Raw genomic sequence first — 9,662 nt, 5'->3', positions numbered from 1 at the left:
ACTGAATTATTTTTGTTTCCATTTCCAAAGAGAAGCTGGAAGGGAGGGGCATTTGGATTCAGAGAGTAAAATGGGGTTATTGGATGAGATGATCTCTAAAGACCGTTCCAGAATTCTGCAAGACACTGAGTCTCCGAGCATGACGAAAAGAAGGGGGATTAAAAACTATTCAATGCAGGAGAATTCAGGCAGATGCTCAGGAAAATATGTCCCAATCAAATTCCTGCTGAGCCCCAGAATACCCTGGTAAGGGAAAGGATGTGAGATTCATAACCAGAGTTATGGAAAATAAAATGAAGCACGAAAGGTTGGGGGAAAGTCGTACATTGGCAGAGAGGAAAGCCTCTTTTCCAGCCAGTCTCATTTCACCATGACTAAAAGTTATGTTTTGTCAAAGAAAGCTTTAAAAGGATTTGGATGATCAAATTCAACAGTGGCTACGGACAAATTATCTCTATTCTCTTTTAAAATCTCCTGTTTAAGCAACAGTTGTTAGGCCCAGACTTACAAGGGTAAAATAATTCACAAATTATATTCAATTGTGACTGTCTAAAGATCTCAGGATTCATGTAATGGTCCCACATGTCTCTCAGAAGCAGTCCAAATAGTTGTGATATGCAGTATAGTTTGTGTGCTATAAGGTCATGAAATTAGACTGTAAAACCCCATTTGATGGATAAGGATATTAAAATGGAATTAAAGTATTATTGCAAGAGAGGAATTCTTGTGCTTCAAGAGATGAAAGATGGGGGAGGCTTTGGCAAGTCCAGGGATGAGACAAGCAGCTGCTGTACAAATCTCTATGCTATTAGTTTACCAGAGCATCCCTAAAGTTTCCAGTTCACAATCTCTTGACCTACACAATCACCAATCATTCTGCCAAGATGTTGACTCCACATTCAGTACAGAAGATGCAGCCTCTCTATTCAGTTGCTCAGCAAAGCCTCAGACTCGCCATGTTTTCTCTCTCTTAGCCATTGAATCTCTAATATGGCCTTTGTCACCCTGCTTCTTATTCTCTTCTTGGGAGGAAAGAGGAAGGGAAGGGAAGAGAAATGTTAAAAGGCATCAGCTGAAATCTGAGACGAGACAGCAGTCTTCCCCTAGTGCTGTCTTCCTGCTCACACCAAGTTTTACTGTCTTAAAAGCATAGCACAGTTTTCAAAAGCAAAGGAAACCATTAATGTTATGACTCCAGCTTGGGTAAACTTTTCTTCAGAAACAGAGGACATGCCTGTTAACATTGATTCCCTTTATCTCCAGCTGTCATCCTCTTTGGGAAATGGATTCTCATATGGGAATGACCTCCAACAACACCAAGCATATTGGGACCTTACCATTTTTGAAAGAAGTGGCTATATTCACTCATATCAGGTAGAGAAAATGTACACCACCCCCCAAAAAAGTGGTTTCATCTCTTGGTCATTCAGTGACTCAGATTTCCTACCTGAAAATTAGAAAACTAATCTCAAGCCAGTGTCTCTGTGACAAGCCAAAACGTCTGAATATTTGAAAATGTGTGCATGTAGGGTACCAAGTGCACTCATCCAAGGGACTGACTCACATTTGGCAACTGTGTAATGCCAAATAGCATCTCGGTCAAAAATTTCGTGGAATTAAAAAAAAAAAAAATCAGCACAAAGAATATTTGTTGTAAACAAAACAGACTCAGTTGTTTGTTCTAATTTTTCTGAGCCCCCATGGTTGATTTAGCTCAGAGTGTGCCTTGGTTGGTTTGCTCACAGGCCACCTGTCTCACTTTTGTCAATCTTTACTGTGACATATGTAATGGCAAAAAAAATCTAAGACTTGGGTTCAAATTCCAGCTTGCTAGGAACATTTCTAACTACCCTAAATCTCAGTTGTATCATCTGTAAAGTGGAAATGAGAATAGTTTTCACTGTGATAGTGTTGTGAGGAGTAAACCTAAGGTACTTGAAGCCCCCAGTTTACAGCAGACCCTTGGTAAGTAAATAGCAGCTTAAGAAGGGCAAACATTGTGAATGAGTGATTTTGCACAGGGCACAATCATTCATCTATTTAAAGCCCCTCCTGTTGCCTCAGGGTTTCTCAAAAGTGTGATCGCTGACCATTTGTTACAGGATCCCTCAGGGTGCTTGTAAGACACAGAGATTTCTGATCCCCATCCCAGATATTGTAAATCAGGAACTCTGGCTATCACTATATGTAACGCCCACCCCCCCACCCAGTGCCCACCGAATCTCCAGATGACACTTGAGTGCCTTAAATTTGAAAACCATTGATTTTAGGGCACTAGCTACAATCTATTATCCTTTTTATTCACTGCTTTGTAAAAGACATAGATAGGTTATAGGTTTCAATGACTAAAAAGGTTTCTGATTCCTGAGATCCATAGGTCCTCTGAAAGATTAGATAATATCATTTGGGGGAAGTTTAAAAAGCCAGTCAAGATACTTTGTAGGAAAGCTATTTTTTATTTTTCCTTTTTTGCTGGTCAACTGAGTAATTCTGTGCTATTATTTAGGCCCAATGGACAGCACTTACTCAATTCCCTGGGCTATTAAACACAATTTTATATTATTTGCTCATTTAGCTTAATAAAACACCAAATGCTATAGAAGACACTAGGTGTCAAATCCACTTACTCTTATATTCAATAGTCCAAAAGAAACATTTGACCCAGGAGCACTGAAGTCTTGAATTTACAGTTCAGTAGAGAAAATTATTCAGCAGACAGGAGACATCTGGCTAGGATGGATACATATTAGCACAAAGGTAAGAACAGTCTCAACAGCAGACACTGGCCACTCCTTCGGCAATGGAGAAGTGTGGCCCCAAGGTATCTACTGAAAAAAGCAAAAATAAAGTTGGCAGAGATGTCAGATTACCAGAGCTCATGTAGCAGTGAGACCAAGAAAGCCCCATGAAACCTGAAATATGGGCCAATGTCACTGGTGAAGACTAGAAGTTCCAACTCCACTTTGGTAAAAAGCCTGTATTGAATGGGACCTAGAGCTGAAGAGATACAGAGAACTTGGACAGGAGCCATGAAAGGCAATCAAGATCAATCAGGCTTCAGAGAAATACATTCTCGGAGGGACTGGCTTCTTTCAGACCAGAGCAAAGAGTTGTGGGCTGGGAGGATGGTTGCACAGAGGAGATTAACAGTGCCTTTAAATAGGTAACTGATAGTAGTATAAATGTTTCTACTAACAACATCAAATGTAGGAGTTGGGCTGAACTTCAGCAGAAATTGGGCTTGAAATTGAAGACCTGGTTGCCAGGGAGAGTGGTAATTCTGTTTTTAGTGTTTCAGGGAAAGCTCTAGTGCTGCTTTCCTGCCTCAGAGCACCCTCTCCCTTTAGCCTCATCTGTCATTCCAGTAGCCACCAGTTCCTGACTTAGGGCTGACAATATGCCAGGTACTGGGCTAACTGCTTTATCTGTCCTTTCTCATTTATTTAATCTTCATTGCAGCCCTGCAATGTGGGTAGTGGTATGCTCATTTATAGAAGAGAAAACAGGCTCCAAGAGCATAAGCAACTTTTCCAGAGTCACAGAGTCAAAAAGTGGCAGACCCAATGTGTCTTCTAAATCCTGAAAGCACTATTTTATCCTTTTTACTTGTCTGAAGCCCCCTGGAGGCCAGTGTGACTGGAAGCAAGAGAGCAAGGGAGTGAGTGAGTGGGGACAAGGGGAAAAGACAAGGTCGAAAAGTAAGAGGTTAGAACCAGGGCAGCTACCTGATGAAAAGTGCCTTTCAAGGCCATGCAGAATGTTGGATTTTCTTCTGAATGTGAAGGGAAGGCACTAGAGACTTTTGAGAAGAAAAGTATTAACCTAGGTTTCAAATAGATCTGTGTGAACGTCTTTTAAGGGAGAGGAGGTGGAAGCCGGGAAAATAATTGTGTAGCAATTTTAATAGCCCCGATGAGAGAGGGCGGCTTGCACTGTTAAGTGTTAAACAGCATGTGATATACTGGTAAATGATATATCCAAAGTCACATAGGTAATAAGGCTGAACTAGGCTAAATTCAGAACAAGGCTCTATCTGAAACCAGACCCTGTGATCTTTCCCTGACTACAGTGAGCCAATGGTCACAGGTTAATGAGAAAGGGATGTCCTGAACCTGAGGCCAAAACATAGACAGTTTCCAGTGTGCAACACTTATGACTGAGTTGTTTGGTTTTACGCGAATATATGTGTATGTATCCTGTATGTCCCTGGATCTTCTTCCCTCACACCAAAAAAAAAAAAAAAAAAAAAAAAAAGGAGAGTTGACAGCTGATTATCCAAAACACAGAAGAAAAAAAAAAAAAAAAAAAAAAAAAAAACCCATATCCAACATGTCAGCCTACTTTGAAGATTAATGGAGGTCAGCTACAACCCAGAACAGTACCATGATGATGGTGAAAGGTAAAGTTGTTTTAAGCTGTATTCAGTAGAGGATGGGAGGAGCCACTCAACAAATGAAAAGACTCTGTAGCCACATTTGCACAGCAAAAGCCAAGTGGAAGATTGAGCAATTACCTAGTAACTGCAGGCTGGGGAGTCAGCCAATTTGGGTAACTCAGATAAAAACATGTGCTTTGGCTGCTTCTCTTGCCTGAATTACTCGATAATGGCCCAACTGTCTGTTTTGCTTAACTGAAGAGAACAAGAAACAGGTCCATCTGAGTTGGAGACCTTCCATGGGTCATGGTGCAGCCCAGGCTGAGGAGGCAGCATGGGAAAGGCTGCCCCTAGGAGCCTGCCTTCAGGCTGGCATGAGGTAGTCAGCCTGGTAAAGACTGCTCTGTTGGTGTCCTCTGCCACGTTCTGGACACCCAAAGATAAACAATCCTTATTTTGATGTTTCTCAAAACTTAGTCTTGTGACAAAGTTGAGAAAATATAATTACAAAAAATCTGTGAAATGTAGAGATATTCTCTGAAGAGATGATGGGAAGACAAAGGCAGTAACTGACCCATTCTGGGATGGGGTAGATGGTGGGCAACAGCTATGGAAGGCTTCCTGGAGGAGATGATGCCTGAGGTGGGACCTAGAAATGAGTAATTATTAGCAAGAAAAGAGGGAGGGGAAAGGGTGAGTGAAAGCTAGTGTGAAGGCTTGTGGCATTTTTCCCCACTTGGTAAAAGTTAAATTCCCAAACAATAATAATTAATAATATTCAGGCTTTACTATGCCCATGACATTTTACTAAGTACTTACCAGGAATTATATTACTGCATCTTCACAATAACCACGTGGAAATGGGCTATTATTATTCTGTTTTGCTTATGAAAAAATTGAGGCACAGTTCAATAATTTGCCTATAATCACACCAGTGGGATATGGCAAAACCTTCAGACTATCGGACTTCAGAGTTTTTTCAGTTTTGATTATATCTGTAATGTGGCTCTTCTAGCCCTAGGTACCACCGTGCAATGTCTATACCGGTCCATGATAGGTCAGATTAAATGCATGCTTCACAGAGGCCAGAAATCTGCTCTTAGAGTAGAACTATCTAGCAGCCGAATGGCCTGCCTGCTCCTGAGTCAGTTCAACACTACCTGAATTCTCTTTGGTACCTGGCACCTTGTTCCCAGCGCTATGTGAGCTCAGTGTGCTCTCAGAACCCATGAATTCCCTGTAGACTCCGACTGCCTTCACTTAGTTCCACTACAGTCTCCCTCCTCCCATTGTAGCAGAAGTGCAAGCCTGTCTTTGTTAGAATTTTCTTGATCCCTATCCCACCTTCCATTACTGATCTCCTGCACGTGCCAGGCTCTGCTGAGGACCCTGTGAAGCTAGCTTTGCCCACCAAGACTTGTAAGACACGCTTTTACAGTTGCCATAAAATGTACCAGGCCATGTTCTGAAAGATGAATGATGAACTTGGAGAATTGCACATGGTCTCGCTTGGAGGAGTTTCAACCAAAGATGAAATTTCGTGGTTCAGAACCATACTGGCAAAGTAGCAGACTCACTCCAGTGCATCTGAAAGAAATGAGCTAGTAACTAGTAGTGGTTCTCTAGAGACTTTACCCTGGTTCCGGGAAGTAAATATTTTGAAATCGAATTTGTAACAATGGTTTCCATCTTCAAATATAGCATCATAACTCTGTTGGGTTTAAAAAAAAAACATTTTTGCAAGCATTCAAATCACCTCTGTAATCTAAATTATATAGAGTTTTTCTATGCCCAAATTACAGAAGGTGACACCTCTACTGGTCTGAAAAACTCTTTTAAGATCAAGAAGTGAGTTTATGTGGAAAGCAAATAGATGTTTTCCATTTGTGCTGAGGTCGGGATATGAGAACATGGAACTCATTACCAGCATAGATACTCCACCTCTGACTTTATTTGAAGAAATGGATAGAGCACTGTCCTCCTGGGGTTGCCTGGGGTAGGGCAGGGCTTGCCAGACTTCTGGTGCTCTAACAGCCCGGCCTGGGCTTGCCTGATCTCCTGTCACGAGCTCCACCCTCCTAAATTAATAGATCATATTTTTACTGTGTGTTTCTCATTCATCGTCTCACTTTTGCCTCATACAAATCTTCCTTCTACTGTTGAGGAAACTGCCTTCAATGAGGTTAGAGTTTTTATACAGTTTATTGGTGTTAAAGAATGAGCTAAAATCCAGGTGTCCCATCTCATACTAAGTGATATATGAATATGAAAAATGTCACAGATATAGACAAGATCTTTGTTGAAAAAAAAGGATATTTTGAGACTTTATAAAGAGCTCTTTCGGAATTTGAAGTTTTCTTAGGGTGTTCAGGTATATTATTCTGATTATTTTCCTTTCAAACTTACTCTATTAACTGAGTATTTATCTAGTGTTTACCATATTACACACCGGAATACAATGGAAAGCAAGTCCCTCCCAGGGCTCACTATCCTTTATTTATTTTTTATTTTTTTATTTTTTTAAGATTTTTATTTATTTATTTGACAAAGAGAGATCCCAAGTAGGCAGAGAGGCAGGCAGAGAGAGAGGAGGAAGCAGGCTCCCTGCAGAGTAGAGAGCCTGATGCGGGACTCGATCCCAGGACCCCGAGATCATGACCCGAGCTGAAGGCAGTGGCTTAACCCACTGAGCCACCCAGGCGCCCCTATCCTTTATTTTTTAATATCCTTTTCTCTTGCTGTCCACCCCTAAACTCTGCTCTCAGCCCCCACCAGCTACAGATTCTAGGTAGATCCTTGGTAAGTATTGTAAATGTTGATACAATTTAAAAAGGGAGAAGAGCCTTCCCTGCAGGGGGCTTCACATACTCTGAGCCTTTGGAAATCTATCTTCTTTGGAATGGCTTAGGAAACCCAAACAACCAGAAACCACTTACAATTTTATTCTCCTGAGGTCTCCACAGATTTGTAAAAATAATCTGGTGCTCTGGAGAACTCTTGGATATTAACACCAAAAGCCTAATTATGTTAATCAATGTTCCTTAAATTTCAGGTCCCCATTTGTCACATGAGGACATGATATACAGAAAACCATTAGAAAGGTGTAAAGGACCATGTAAATAAAGGTACCAATGTGATGATCAGTAAAGGTAATAAAATACCACAGTATAAAGAGTACCAGGTACTAAAGTAAAGTATGATAAACTTTATCATATTTTAAATATGATAAAATATCATAAATATATGATTTTTGAATAAGTCCTAAAGAATGTTCACTTAGCCATGTAAGCAGAATAACTAAAAGAAGAAATGTCACCAAAGTGGTAGCTTATGTTTAACTTCATCCTTTTTTATAAGAAACTAGTTCCCCAAAATGTAAATTAAAACTTTATATAAAGAAATAAATGAAATATAACACTTTAAAAATTATCTATTAAATTAGAAAAATAACTAAGACATTAATTCCACTGGTACACAGGAGAGACAGTGTTTTGAAGAATACCTCAGACACTGCTGGTAGGGATATAAGTTAGTGCAGCATTTTGGGGACAATTAATGATTTTTAAGAGTCTTTAAATTGTGTATGCACATCCATTCCAGTTCTAAGAATTTATACTTGAGAAATACAGATGTGAATAAAAAGGTAGCTAGGAGATGTTCATCATGGTCTTACTTAAAATAGTGCTTAAAGTACAGAAATTAAGAATATGGTACCTGATATCATTGAGCTGCTAGATTCGAACCCTGATTTTGTTATTTCTTACTGAGATTCTAGACATACTGCTTTATAACTTCTAAATTTGCAAAATAAAGCTGATAATAACAGAACCTGTTTCATGAGGTGGCTATGATTGTTTAACAAAATACATTTAAGGCACTTAGGGCATACTAGGAAGTGCTCATGGTGTTAGGTTATGTTCATTATAATGAACAATTACAAAAAATCTACATATCTAATAAATTGTTTCCTCCTAGCAATATAGTGCTATATACCAATTAAAATGATACTGTAGGTGAATATTTGACTTAGAAAGATAATTATTATGTTAAAGAGGAAAAGCAGGCTATAAAATAGTATTTACTATGTGACTGAATCCAAACAGATGTTAACCAGACATTATCTAGTCTACCTGAACTTGTTTTGAATTTAAATGCATTTATGCCTCTAAAAATGTAGTTGTGTTTCACAAGGGCAAAAATCAAATAGTGCTAATTTCAGTTCCTTTACCTTCTGAGGTGGGGGGTCAGTAAGATTTTTTCTGGGCTAATATCCTTTTGGTACTTAGTGTGCTGCAATCCAAATGACTTCTAATAATAAAGGAGAAGCACTTCTTTTACTAACTGGTGAAGTCCTCCATGCCATAACAAAGTCCCAAAATACTATCTAATGTCATAATACTATTAGAGTAATTATATACATAATTTACCAAGTCAAGAAATACTCTAGCTACCAGCATTCAAGTTGCTATAACAATTTTTAAAAGCTTGAACTATGATTCTAATCATGTTTATTATGAGATACTTATAACAGATATCATTTACAATAATGTGGGATTTTAAGAATGACATTTGCATAATATAAAAGTACTGCTAAATAGGAATGCTCTCTTGTCCAACAAACAAGATTCACTTAAGGGTACTTAAGTGAATATAGTTTATATTGTTTATAGTTTATATATTGTATAATCATAATTTCTATTTGATTCATATTTGATGAATCATATTATGATTCATATGAATCATAATTCATAATTTATTCATGAAGTACAGGGTCTTAAGTGAATATAGTGAATATATCACTTAAGTGATATAGTGTGACTTCAGTTTCAATGTCTGAATTTGTGATTCAATTGATTTACATACCAAAAATGTATCCTTACTCTCTCAGATTATGAATCTCTGAATCCCTAAGAGATACTATTTGTTACTCAGATCTTTGCTAATTCAGTGATAAAAAGTCTTCCTCCAATCCTCACAAAAGTTGTTTGATCACCCCCCAATTCAAGCAAAAAAGTACTGTGCCTACATGTGTACTCTATTACTAACATGGAAACACTTCAGTTCTTTGTTGATGTTACAAAATTAGGACCTCTGACTTCCACCAATAGAAATGAAAACATAGGCATATGTTTGTATCATATGGAATTTTTTAGTACTTTCAAATCTATCTCATTTCATTATTAATATTAACTTTATATGCAGGATATATAAATCTCATTCACTTTGACAACTTTGAGCCTCTTTGTTATGGAAGTTCTACTTCCACTTTGGGCATTCATCTTCGGAA

The sequence above is a fragment of the Mustela lutreola genome, chromosome 10, assembly GCF_030435805.1.
Source record: "Mustela lutreola isolate mMusLut2 chromosome 10, mMusLut2.pri, whole genome shotgun sequence".
In the NCBI taxonomy this organism is placed as follows: domain Eukaryota; kingdom Metazoa; phylum Chordata; class Mammalia; order Carnivora; family Mustelidae; genus Mustela; species Mustela lutreola.
Note: the sequence above shows the minus strand (reverse complement) of the source record.